Source organism: Myotis brandtii, unplaced genomic scaffold (genome assembly GCF_000412655.1).
Source record: "Myotis brandtii unplaced genomic scaffold, ASM41265v1 scaffold940, whole genome shotgun sequence".
Classification (NCBI taxonomy): Eukaryota; Metazoa; Chordata; class Mammalia; order Chiroptera; family Vespertilionidae; genus Myotis; species Myotis brandtii.
The window spans coordinates 967,899-968,196 of NW_005371877.1; positions in this window are offsets into that span (position 1 = coordinate 967,899).

Below are 298 nucleotides of genomic sequence, written 5' to 3' on the forward strand. Positions count from 1 at the left end.
GGCCCCTCGCCTCCTGGCCCTCCACCTGCTTCCGGCCCCTGGTCCTCCTGGGCTGCTGCACCCTGGCTTCCAGTGGCTGCACCCCCACCCGGGTCTCTCCGACCTGACACCCAACAAGAAGGGCTCTGAGGGAGCTTCCCCCTGTGGGGGCTGCTGGCATCTGGGGACTCCCTCCACCCTCCCAACCCAGTCTCCAAGCTGTGACCCCGCGACCCTGCTCAGAGCTCCTGTGTCTGTGAATTTTCAATAAAACTCCTGCCCAGCGCCAGCTGGCTCAGCCTCTGTCCCTGCCTCGCGG